The sequence below is a fragment of the Chiloscyllium plagiosum genome, chromosome 13 (genome assembly GCF_004010195.1).
Source record: "Chiloscyllium plagiosum isolate BGI_BamShark_2017 chromosome 13, ASM401019v2, whole genome shotgun sequence".
NCBI lineage: Eukaryota > Metazoa > Chordata > Chondrichthyes > Orectolobiformes > Hemiscylliidae > Chiloscyllium > Chiloscyllium plagiosum.
Window position 1 is genome coordinate 59200782 of NC_057722.1, and position 13046 is coordinate 59213827.

The 13046-nt window shown below is 40.9% G+C and overlaps 1 long non-coding RNA gene across 2 annotated transcripts in view; it reads left to right on the forward strand.

Annotated features, from left to right (window-relative positions):
• Positions 1-10994, forward strand: part of LOC122556100 — a 24732-nt gene extending 13738 nt beyond the window's left edge. Inside the window, exons 2-4 of one of the 2 annotated variants that reach the window (XR_006313463.1) lie at positions 1158-1310; positions 1962-2063; positions 10907-10994. This is a non-coding gene — a long non-coding RNA (uncharacterized LOC122556100). Of the gene's footprint in view, positions 1-1090; positions 1311-1961; positions 2064-10906 lie in introns of those variants that run through there. The other variant, XR_006313462.1, reaches the window with a different exon arrangement.
• Positions 10995-13046: the final 2052 nt, after the last annotated feature.

A 13046-nucleotide genomic window follows, 5' to 3' on the forward strand; every position in this document is an offset into this window, starting at 1 on the left:
TGGAGGGATATGGGCCGGGTGCTGGCAGGTGGGACTAGATTGGGTTGGGATATCTGGTCGGCATGGATGGGTTGGACCGAAGGGTCTGTTTCCATGCTGTACATCTCTATGACTCTAAGTAAGAGCCCTACTGAAGCTGGAAACCTGAAATGCTGGAGAAAGCAGCTGAGGAACAAAAACAGACCCTGAGGAATTCTAAGGGAGGTTTGAGACCCTGACGGAATGGCTCAGTGGTTAGCACTGCTGCCCCACAGTGCCAGGGATCTGGGTTTGATTCCAGCCTTGGGTGACCGTGTGGAGTTTGCACACTCTCCCTATGTCTGCGTGGGTTTTCTCCGGGTGCTCCAGTTTCCTCCCACACTCCAAAGATGTGCAGGTTAGGTGAATTGGCCATGCCAAATTGTCCACAGTGTACTAGGATGTGTCGGTTAGGTGCATTAGTCAGGGGTAAATGGAGAGTAATAGGGTAGCGGAATGGGTCTGGGTGGGTTACTCTTGACGTCTGCTCACAGATGCTGCCAGACCTGCTGAGGTTTTCCAGCAACTTCTGTTCTTGTTTCTGATGTTTAGCATCTGCAGTTATTTCGGATTTTATTTAAAGCAGCTCAGCAGGTCTGGAGATAGAAAGTGTTAAGTTCTCAAGTCCAACGTGACTTTTCTGCAGAATAAGAGCCAATGCAGACGCAAAACGCGAGTTTATTCCTATTCACAGATGCTGCCAGACCTGCTGCGCTTCTCCAGCAACTTCTGTCTTCGTTTTAAATTTGAAAATACTCGATTGTTTTTCAATTATGTCGTGAGGTGATAAAAGGCGCTACATGAATGCAATTCTTCCACCAGCAGCTGGGCAATTTTCCAGCTGGCTGTTGTTGGTGGCAGTTGGACTCCTGTTTTTATCCGCCTCTTTAGGGTCTGATTTATTGGCTATATGTTGATAGGGTTGTAATTTTGAAGATGTTCATGAAGTCACGGTTTCTCAAACATGTGGGTGGCTTCGAAAAGTTTACGGGGAACCTCAGCCTCTCCCTGAACGTGTCCGGAATGTTCTCCAGTTTCACAACACCCCCTCCGTCACCAACTAGTTTGACCTGTTGATTTACTCGGCTTATGGTTTTCAGAAAGAAAATGAAATCGATTTGAGTATCTCTCTTAAACAGGTTTCCGCCCTCGAGTCTCTGTCAGATTGCAGCGCCGATGTCAGGAGGTGGTGAGGGAGAGGGGAAGGCAGTGAGGCACACTAAGAAAGGGGAGACAGTGAAAGAGAAGGGCGTCACAAACTGCTCTAGCCGCCTTCCTGACCGGCTGCACAGGTAAGTCTCTGCGTTGCAGGTATAGACCGGACAAGTGCAGCCAAGATTGGAGATAAAGTTGGAGGCAGTTCTGAGTCTGTAATCCCGGTACCACAGACTGCCCAATGCCTGACTAACCGTGTTTACTATTCCAGGTGACCATTTGTTCGGAGAGTAAATTTAACCTTTCCCAGGAATGTGCAGAATTTCACTTAGTATGGAAAGTTTCGTTCTGTGTCTCGTTCTCTGGCCATTTCAACGTTTGAACTAACTGATTGGAAAATCTCTAAATTCAGTCTGTTGTAATTTAACAAGAACGTCACTTAATGGGCAGAGAGCATGACTGTTTCAGTTTGCCAAGAATCCAAGTCCATGAGCCACTGGTGTGACTGTGTATATGTAACTGTGTGCAGCTTGTCTGTGCTTGTATGAGTGTGACTGTCTGTGTCTTGGTATTGGTGTGTAGCTGTATGTGTGTATCAGTTTGGTGTGACTATGTATCTGTACGTATATGTCTGTGTAATTGAGTATGTTAGTGTATCTGAGAATAATTCTCCGTGTAGGTGAGGCTGTCTGTGAGAATGTGTCTTTATGCCTCCAGAGCTGAAAAGGTACAGTATTCCTCTGTGTGTTTGACCTGATAACTGTTAGACAGGATTTATTCTTTTATAGGATTTTGGTGTAATTGGCAAGACCAGCGTTTGTTGTCCAGCCTAACTCTCCTTGATTTAAGTGGCCAGAGTGTAGTTAAGAGCCACATGGAGACCCCAGAAGGTAAGAACAAGAAGTTTCATTATCTAAAGGATACCAACGAACCAGATAGGCTTTCAGAAAAGTCAATGATTGTTTCATAGTCACTATCATCAACACCAGCTTCAATTGTAGCTTTAATCATTGATTTAAATTCCATGGTGCAATTTAACACATGTCTCCAGAGTTTTGGTCTGGCTTAGATCCAGTACCACTGTGCCACCATCTCACCTGCAGTGAACTGGAACAATGATTCCTCTTAGTTGTTAAGGGTATGAAAATATATATAACATATTACTATAGGGAAATAAGGGACATGAGAGAAGGGACCTTTTTAGCACTGGCATCATGACAGTCTTCTACAATCAAAGTGATCAGTCAAAGAAATAAACTAGCAGAATGGAAAGGACAGAAAAAAAGGAAACAATTAAAAATGATACATTAGTTTTATTTTTAATTCAATCATGGAACGTGGGCATTGCTGGCAGGCCAGCATTTATTGCCTGTCCCTAGTCGTCCTTGAAAGGTGACAGTTGACTTGCCTTTTTGAACTGATGCAGTCCATATGCTGTCAGGTGGTGCACAATATCTTTGGTCCAGTGACACTGAGGGAATGGTGATACATTTCCAAGTTAGGATGGTGAGTGGTTGGAAGGGAGCTTGCAGTTGGATAGTGTTCCCATGTATCTACTACTCTTGCCTTTCTGGATTAAAGTTGTTGTAGGCTTGAAGGTGTTGCCTAAGGACCTTGGGTGAATTTTTGCAGTGCACCTTGTAGATAGTATACATCCCTGGGAATGAGCACTGGTGAAGGGAGTGGATGCTTGTAGAGATGGTGTCAATCAAGCTTGCTGCTTTCACCAGGATGGTGCCAAAGTTCTTGAATGTTGTTGGAACTGCACTCATCCAGGCAAGTGGGGAGCATTCCTTCACACTCCTGATGGTGGACAGACTTTGGGTAGAGACACGTAAGTTATTCACTGCAGGATTCCTAGTCTCTGACCTGTTCATATAGCCATTGTATTCATATGACTAGCCAATGGTAACCCCAAGGATGTTGGTTGGTTGGTGTGGGGGTGGGGTGGGGTGGGGGGGGGGGGGGTGGAATTCAGTGATAGCAACACAATTGAATGTCAAGAGGCAGTGGTTAGATTGTCTCCAAGTGAAGATGGTCATCGCCTGGCATTTGTATGGTGCAAATATTACATGCCAATTTTCACCCATATGTGGATATTGCCCAGATCTTGTTGCATTTGAATATGGACTATATCTGTATCTGTGGAATCAGAAATGTGCTGACATACTGGAATCATTAGCAAGATTCCACACTTCTAACTTTATAATGGGGAAAAAAGGTTGTTGATGAAGCAGCTGAAGATGGTTGGGTCCAAGCTCATTCCTGAAGAAGGGCTTATGCCCGAAATGTCGATTCTCCTGTTCCCTGGATGCTGCCCGACCTGCTGTGCTGTTCCAGCAACACATTTTCAGCTCTGATCTCCAGCATCTGCAGACCTCACTTTCTCCTCCAAGATACTACCCTGAGGAACTCCTGCAGAGACACCTTGGAACTGAGATGACTGACCTCCAGCAAACACAACCATCTTCCTTTGTGCCAGTCATGGCTCCAGCAAGCAGAGAGTTGTCCCCAGTACTCATTGATTCTAATTTTGCTAGGTCTCAGTGATGCCACACTTAGTTGACTGTGGCCTTGATTTCAAAGACAGTCACTGTCACCCCACCTGTGGAATTCAGCTGTTGCCCATGTTTGCACCAAGACTGTAATGAGGTCATGAGCTGAGTGGTCCTGACGGAACAGGATTATTGCTGTGTAGATGCTGCTTGATAGCACAGTGATTGACACCTTTGTCACTGTACTGATAGAGCAGTTATTGGCCAGTTGGATTTGTCCTACCTTTTGTGTATAGGACAAACCTGGGCAATTTTCCACATTGACAGGTAGATGCCAGTGCAGTTATGGTACTAGAACAGTTTAGCTGGGGGAGTGGCAAGCTCTGGAGCAAAAGCCTTCAATGCTATTGCCGGACTGTTGTCAGGGTCCATGTCCTATGCAGTATCCAGTGCCTTCAACCATTTCCTAGATTATGTGTGGCAGGAATTGAATTGGTTGAAGACTGGAATCTGTGATGCTGGAGACTATTGAACAAGACTAAGATGGATCATCTACTTGGAGGAATGGGGAGATTTAGCATCTGCATGGATGTCTCCATTAATTATGCTGATTACTCACCAACCCCACCTCTACCTCTCCCTCAACTCCTCTTTATTTTCTTCTTTCAAACTCGGGGCTTCTCACCTTTTTTTAATCCTCTTGGCACTGATACAATTGCATGGACCCCAGTACTAGTGATTTTTTTCCCTAAAAATTTGTAGTAATTAGAATCATGGAATTTTACAGTACAGAAGGCCATTCAATTCATCATGTCTGTACCAGCTTCTGAAAGAACAACCCAGTTAGTCCCATTCTCTAGCCCTATCTCTATAGCTTATAAAACTCATCACTTTTAAATATATATCCAACATCTTTTGAAACGTCCTACAGAATATGGCTACACTTCTCTCCCAAGCAGCTAATTCCAAATCCGAACAACTCTCGAGTGAAGAAGTTTCTCCTCATCTCACCCCTGACTCTCGCTGACAATCTTGAAATTATGACCTTTTAGCTACCAATTTACAGAAAAAAAAATCCTTCTTTACCCTATCAAAATTGTTCATAATTTTGAACACCTCATTAAGGTTACCTGTTAATCATCTGTTTTCAATGAATTGAAGCCCAATTTCTCTAATCTTTTTGTATTTAAAATCTGTCATTTCTAGTATCATTCTAGTAAATTCTTTTAAATGTGCCCAGAGCTTTAAAATCCTTCATTAAATAAGGTGCCCAGATTGGAATACAATACCCCAAATGTGGTTTGACCAATGATTTGTCAACGTTGTTACAACACAGGGTAAACCACTCCTGCTAATTTAAACCAGCAACACAGAAAAGATTTACCCCATGTGGTAATCTGTGAAAATTTGAATGAAAATTTAAAGTAAAAATTAACAACTTTTTTTTTTGAAAAGGTCTAACAGAGAATAATTAACTAACAACTATTTACAACTCCTTTCTCTAACCTATCTTTTACTTTCTCTTCTTTTAATACTGGTCCAGTAAAACCCTTACGACTTACAAAAAAATTCAAATTTTAAAACCAGCCAGCTGTCGAATCTTCTCTTTGTATCTTCCTCTGTCGTCTTTCTGTTTTACAGGTTGTTGATAGATAAAGGTACCTTTAAGAGAGCTATTGTGCAGGTACTCTGCATGTGTTGGTGGCTTGGCAGTTCTCTTCCAACTGTTCAATTTGTTTAATATTTATACCCCAAAGCATTAGATCACTTCATTGGTTTTAATATTGTCAAAATACCAAATTCAAACTTCATTGGAATTTAGTATCTTGGGTCTTAATTTAAACTGGCTGAATTTGAATTGGCTTTTGTCTCATAGCGACCCAGGTACTGCTAGCTGCTGGACCAAATATTACATTGTAAATTCTCCAGGACTGTGTGTGCCTCTCAAAGGTACAGTACCCCTTCACCTTCATAACAAGGTGTAGCATCACTTACTTGTTTATATACTCAAAGCTTCTGTTTATAAGCCCAATGATCCCATAAGCCACCTTAACCACCTTTAGAGAATCAGGCACATGAACCCGGAGATTCCTCTGCTCTTGTGCTCCCTTCAAAGTTGTGTCATTGAGCATATATTGTCTATTTATTCATTATTTCTGATTTGCTCACTTGCTGGATAGTAACACAATGTTAATGTTAGTATACAAGAGCTCTAGCCAGACAATTTCACAACCTGCCAGGACAGTGGGTAGGGAGGATCCCAGCGACAAATACATTCAATTAGTACACCTTAATAAAAAGGTACACTCATTCATAATGATATTGATCATTGTTTTTTAAAAAAAAAACTGGGTCATAATACCATCTTCAGCAAATGAACTGCTGTCCTTACCTCAACTGGCATAAACGGGATTCCAGATCTGCAATGTGGATCTCACTGAAATAACGGTGGATCAAATTTTACTGAATTTTTCAAGGAGATGTCTAGGTGTGCGGTTGTGGTCAGTGCAGTTGCTGTAGTCCACATGTTTTTTTCAATAAGGCTTCTGACAAGGTTATAGCAGAGTAGATTGGTTAGGAAGCTAAGAACCCATTAAATTCAGGCCAATTTGGCAAACTGTATCACTGCAATTGGTGTAATGGCAAGGAGGAGGGGGTGATGGTCAAGGGGTGTTTTTATGACTTGAAAGTCTGTGTCCAGTTGTGTAGTATTGGGTTTAGAGCCATTATATACATTAATGATCTAGTGATGAATGTAGGTGGTATGATCACTAAATTCAGAGATGACATGAACTTCTCACCTACAGGGCAATATAGATGGCTGAATAGTGGCAACAGAAGTTAATCCTGGAAAGTGAGAAGTAATACCTTTTGGGAGGACTAACAAGACAAAGGACTACACATTGAATTATAGGACTCTGGGAAGTACAGAGGATCAAGGACACCTTGGTGTTCACATCCATAGATCCTTTAAGGTACTTAATGTGGCATATGAATTACTGGCCCTTATTAGTCAAAGCATTGAACACAAGAACACAGAAGTTATAATGGAGCTGTATGCAACATGAATTAGGTCATAGCTGGATTAATTGTGTGCATTTCTGATCTCCACACCATAGGATATGATTCCACTAGAAGATACAAAGAGTCACCAGGATGCAGCCAGGGCTACACCAATTCAGTTATGAAGACAGACTTAGATATGCATTAGAGTAAGGAAGGCTGCAAGGGAACCTGATTGAGCAGTACAATCAGAGGGGTATAGAGGGAGGGAGGAGCAAGGTGATCAATAACCAGGAGGGACTATTTTAAGGGAAGGGAGCAGCTGCTTTGGAGAGGATTTGTGAAAAACAATGTTTCACCCAGAGGGTCGGGTATCTGGAACTCACTACCTAAAAAGGTGGTAGAGGCAGGAACCGTCAAGAAACGTGGAAATTAGATGAATATTTAAAATGCCCCAGCATAAAAGGCTATGAGCCAAGTGCTGGAAAAATGAGTTGAAAATAGATGGATGTTTCATTATCAGCATGGACATGATGGACTGAAGGACCTCTTTCATGCAAGTAAAACTCTGACTCTATCTTACACATTTGAAGCGCACATATTATGGTCAATGTTATAAAACAGAAGATACTGAAAAAAACTTTGTCAAGTCAGGCAGTTTCTGTTGAATGTGAAAGTTATTTTTCAGTGCTGACTATTCAGAATGTATGGATTAATGGTTGCTATTATTCATGCATGATTTGTTTTCATTAATGACAATGTGGAAAATCCAGCTTTGTCAGTAGCCTGTCTACAACAAGACTAAAACAGAAGAAGCAGTGCTGTAATTATCAGAGCATTCATATCCACAGCTCTCACAATGTCTCAATAGTAATTATTGCTAGACTATTAATACAGAGATCCAGGTAACAATCTGGGGTTCTGGACTCTAATCCCACCATGGTGAAATGTGAATTCAATAAAAATCTAGAATCAGGAGTCTCATGATGATTATGAATCCAGTTTTGATTGTCAGAATGACCCGTCTGGGGGTCCTTGAGGGAAGGAAACTGCCATCCTCACCTGATCTAGCCTACATGTGACCCCAGACGCACAGCAATAAGATTGACTCTTAATTACCCTCTGGGCAAGAATGAATGGGCAATAAATGTTGGCCTTCATCCCATGAATTAATTTTTTAAAAATTCCTTTTGTTTCAAGTCCCTCCATGGCCTTTACACTCTGGCTCTAATCTCTTTCAGCCTGACAACTCTTGAATCTAGCCTCTTGTACACCTGACTTTAATCATTGCACTTTTAGCTGTCTGGGCCCAAAGCTCTGAAATTCCTCTAAATATTTCTACCTCTTCATCCTCTTTCAAGAGACGCTTTCACTAACTATTCCTTTGGTTACCTTTTCTACCTTTTCTGCCCAGTCGAGAAGGGCAAATGACCTCCATATTGAAAGAATGATCATTAATCCATTGAAGTTATTCCATGTAATGGTATCTTACCCTATTACTATGGGAAAATTAATTATCCCCTCGCGAAGCTTTCATTTTCGTCCCAGTTTCTCCCTTAAAGGGCCGAAGAAAAACATTCAATTTCTCCATGATGTGCATGAACTGATTTTGCCACATACACCCTCAAAGGTACTATGGTTGTCAATCATCTTTTGATTACTTATTTAACCATCATTCGAGGTAAGTAACCGCAAGCCTGATCCTGTTACCTCATGTACATTTCACCTGATGTCATTAGTCAGTAATCAGGTGTGAGACAGGAGTAAGTTAAAGCATCCTTTAGGTTCACAAATCACACCAGCCAATCAACTGTCCTCGTCCAATCAAACATGGATGAGGAGGATGTGACGGTCTTTAAATTACACATGAAAAAGTTATTTCTAACCACACTCCTCATGCATTTATGAAATCTAACAAGTAGAAATAAAAGCACATTTCAGTAAAAGCTGTAACAGTAAACAATTCAATTAACAAACTATCACACTTGAAATTAATCAATTTCACAAATTGTTTACAGTAATTGAAGGAAATTGGTCAGATAAAATTGCAGAGGATCAAGGTTGCTATATCTGGAAATTTGTCTGGATTGTCTGCCTCACCTGAATCAGTGCCTGAGGTGATATTCAGGGATTTCAGTCATTGTTTTGGGTGGAGCGAACACATCCTAACTCTACTGAGACACTGTGCCAAGAGAACATTGCATTCTGTAAAAGGCCAATGCATCCCAGCCTTCCAAGTAATGATGTCGGAGACAGTATTCATCTTCCATTAGGAAGCAAAAGCTAATAAGCATCCCTCTGAGGGTAAATCTTCAAAGGGAATTTAAGGACCTCAATGATCAACAGAGTGGGCAATTCAGCATCAGATATGATTTAACATGAAGGTAATATATTTGGAGAGGAAAAACAAGGATTTGGAAGAAACAGGTGACAACATGAGGTGTAAGTGCGAAGGTGATCCAGAGATTCAAACAAATCCTGGAAGATATAAATGGATAAAGACACAAAGAAAGCACAAGAAAGATTTGGGTTTAATAACTATATTTTACAGGTTTTATTGGTTAGTGATTGTAAGCCAGAGAATGTACATTCAAATCCTTAAAATAATTTTTAAGAAAGCTAGGATCAGTAAAAGTAACCAATGAAACTGTGATTAAAAAACAACTGGTTAACTAATGCCCTTTAGGAAAGGGCGGCTGCTATCTCAAATAGTCTGGGCCAAGATGTGACTCCAGTCCCACACCAAATGCAGTAAACACAAAACTGCTCCCTAACACTGTATGGCCACTTTAAAGAACCAACTAGTGGTTTAAGATCTCTTTTTGCTCAGTTTTTTTTAAAAGCACTGGTTCTTTAATAACTCAACGAAAAGGGAACAAGATAATTAGTCCCAGCATCAACGCCATGGTGGTTCAGTGGTTAGCATTGCTGCCTCACAGCACCAGAAACCCAGGTTTGATGCCTCCCTCAGGCGACTGTGTGGAGTTTGTACATTTTCCCTGTGTCTACTTAGGTTTCCCCGGTGCATTCCAGTTTCCTCCCACAGTCCAATATGCAGTGTAGGTGGATTGGCCATGGGAAATGCAGGGTTACATGGTAATAAGATAGGGTGTGGGTGGGATGCCTTTCAGAGTCAGTGTAAACTTGATGGGCCAAATGGCCGGCATCCACACTGCAAGGATTCTACATGCACTTGTGTGAATTCCAGTGAATCATGGAAATCCTACTGTGATGATAGAAACCATTTGGTTCGTCCAGTCTGCACCAATCCTCTAACAGCACCCCACCCTATCCCCATAACTCCCCATTTACCATGGCTAATTCACCTAGCCTAGACACTAAAAGTCTATTTAGCGTGGTTAATCCACCTAACTGTTCCCTCTCCAGGGTCACCCGAATGTGGATAACATCGAGGAAAAAAGATAACAAACCGATTACCTCCCTTCCAGTGCTTCCGCAGGTGTTCACCCTGCTGCAAGTATCCTTACCTGGGTCAAGCCAGGAGCAAACCCACAACTTGGCCATCATCCATACTCTTTGCTCCAGGAGGCCAAAGGTCAGGAGTGAAGAAGTGAATTGAAGGTAGAAGCTGAGGAATGCTACGTTTGGGCATGGACATAAAAGCCAGTAATTCACATCACCAATAATATTTTTTAAAATGTTGAATTTTAAATGAAGAAATTTCAATGAAGAAATAGTAACTTTGCATAAAATATTGTTCAGTGAGTGTATTGGAGCTCTAGTTATGGAAGAGCCAGTACGGAGAGTAGATAGTATTGAAAATTCCCCTGGGATAATATTAAGGAAGACAACCGCAGTTAAGAGAGACTTCGAAACAGAAGCTGAAGTTATCTTCCTTATTGGAAATCTGTTTTTCAGACTTAAGTGATCTGGGGTTTTGCAATTTTTTTTTCTCTCCCATGAGATTCCAAAACTGCAGCAGGGGACAGTGGAGCTTATTCATTGTGTGCAAGGCATTGGGAGTATGCGGTCAAGCTTGATAAATAGATAGTCTTAGAGTTCTCCCTGTCTTGACCAAAATTTCTACTTAACCAATACCACTAAAACTGATCTCATCATCATACCATTACTGTCTGTGGGAACTTGAGAGTAAATTGATTAATTAGTTTCTACATTGTGACAGTGACCACACTCAACATAGTTACTTGCCATGAAATGCCCAGGAATGGTTAAACATGTAAAAACTTTATTTTCTTTTTTATTCTATAATCAAGGTCAGCAGTCCACATCCCCCCCCCTCAGTATGGCAGATGACTGAGGCTTAAAAGGTTAAAGTGAGGAACACTTTGAAGGAAATGCTGAAGAATGCAGACCATCAGTCAACAGAACATCTTTAAGCAGCATCTTATTTGATTTATTGTCAGAAGCAATAATTATAAACATAATTAAAAAGAATTTATAAAAATAATCTGGATGACATTAGCAAAAGCAGCTCCTTAAGTCAATAACATTGAAATACATAAGAATACACCGCAAGGCAGAATATGTGACTTAATTTGGGTAGTGTACAGAATAATAGTATAAAATAAAAATGTGGCAAATAAATGCTGCTATCTATTGAATATTTGGTCATATCTGGAATATATTTACCGAGCTGGGGTGAGCAGAGAAAGGACAAATAATACTGTTATCATAGCAAGGTGGACTCAATTGTCCAAATACTGACGTGGTGTTCAATACTGGCTGAGGAAAAACCTCAATTTACATCAACTAGTCAATTTTACTCTGTACCCTGGAGATTCCCTTACTTCCCTCTGTCTCCCTTGCCTCCTGCAATCTGTGCATCTTCTGAATCTTCAGGTGGCATCAACAAAACATTCAGTTGATAGTGTCTTTGAGTTTCAACCCAATGGTCGCCTGTTCCTAGCATTCACCATTTGGGAAAAAATATCCCCACAAACAATTTGTTGGGGATGAGCTTAACATTGGCTTCAAACCTAATCCTGGCAAAATGTAGCAATAACAGAAATTGCTGACATTTAATAAAAAAAATCACTGGAGTCAAAGCATTAACTCTGATTCTCCACCCTCCCACCCACCCCCACACAGATGCTACCCGACCTACTGAATTTCTCCAGCAATTTCCGTTATTGTTTCAGATCTCCAGCATCCGCAGTTCTTTGTTTTACCCTGGCAAAACGTGGCTTGCATTTGGAGATTCATGTATGAGAAAAGTTTTGCCTATAGAGAATGTTGATCTGTTTCACATTAGCTTAGCTTCCAAATTGAGGGCATTCTGAAGCAACATCATGAGAGATTCAAACACAGCCAAAGTTTACAATCTGGAAATAGAAAATGGTTCTAAGTCCTTTCACTAATTGTCACTGAAACACATTGTAAACCCAATTGTATACCTAACTTTAAAGGACATTTATTCTTCCCTGGAAGACCAGATTAAATTGCTTCTTTACTAATGAATTTATTTTGCAAAATAATTTACATTCTATCCCTTCATAGATAAAAGAGGCGCGCGAGCCAAGTGTGGACTATGTTCTCTTTAAAACGCATAAAGCTAAAATACTAAAGTGCGATGAAGTTGCTTTGAAATCCACACAGAGAAATCCCTCATCGTGGAGTAATTCAGGCAGAAATACTCAAGATTGCAATAGTTTTCAATCCAGAGCACAATTCGAAAACACACCTTTCTACAGTGCTCCTCAATTACACAAATATGTCCTAGAGCACTTTATGGGTCAGAGATACAAACACAAAGTAGGAATATGGGTAGGACACTTGGATCCTCGAGACTGCACCACCATTCGATAAGATCATTGCTGTTCTTGTTACTTTATTGTTCCTGCCTACCCCGGATAACTTCTCATTCCTTTGTTTACTAAGAATTTACTTTTTCCTTATGAAATATTCAAAGACTCATTACTGCTTTTTGAGCAAGACAGTTCTAAGAATTCATGACTGAGAAACAAATTTCCTTAGCACCATTTTAAATGGTCAAGCCCCTTAACTTTTAAACAGTGACCCCTAGTTCCAGATTCTCTTCACATCCACTCTGTCAAGACCCTCTTATATGTTTCAATAAAGTCATTTCCTACTCTTCTAGGTTTCAGCAAATACAAGTCTGGTTTGTTTAAATTTTATTCAGAAGACAACTCACCCATATCATAGAAGAATATCATAGATAATATCATAGAATCTCTAGTGTGGAAACAGGCCATTCAGCCCATTGAGTTTGCACTGACCCTCTGAAGTGCATCCCACACAGACCCCTACCCAGACACCATAATCCTGTAATTACCATGGCTAATCCAGTCTGCACTTTCCTGGACACAATGGACAACATGGCATGGCCAATCCACCTAATCCACACCTTTGAACTGTGGGATCAAACCAGAGCAC